We start from the raw sequence: 600 nt of genomic DNA on the forward strand, positions 1-600 counted from the left end.
ATTTATTTTGATGCTGCTTATAGGTCCAGTTGTAAGGATTTTTATTTTCTTTATATTGAGACGTAATCCATACTACAGACTGTATTCTTCAATCTTCATCAGTAAGTGCCTCAAGTAATCCTCACTTTCAGCAAGTAAAGTTGTGTCATCAGTGTATCGCAGGTTGTTAATGTTTCTTCCTCCAATCTTGATTCCACATTCTTCTTTATATAGTCTAGCTTCTCAGATTATTTACTCGGCATATAGATTGAATAAGTGTGGGGAAAGGATACAGCCCTGATTCACTCCCTTCTTTATCTTAAACCATGCAGTGTCCCTTTGATCTGTTCTAACAACAGCATCCTGGTCAAAGTACACATTCCTCATGAGCACAGTCAAGTGTTCTGGCATTCCCATTCTTCTCAATGTTATCCACAATTTGTTATGATCCACACAATCAAATGCCTTTGCATAGTCAATAAAATGCAAGGAAACTTATTTTTGGTATCTTTTGCTTTGAGCCAGAATCCATCTGACAGCAGCTATGATATCCCTTGTTCCACATCCTCTTCTGAATCCAGCTTGCACTTCTGGAAGTTCTCTGTCAATATACTGCTGCAA

The sequence above is a fragment of the Orycteropus afer genome, unplaced genomic scaffold (genome assembly GCF_000298275.1).
Source record: "Orycteropus afer afer isolate SDZICR_OR568_19922 unplaced genomic scaffold, OryAfe1.0 scaffold00028, whole genome shotgun sequence".
NCBI lineage: Eukaryota > Metazoa > Chordata > Mammalia > Tubulidentata > Orycteropodidae > Orycteropus > Orycteropus afer.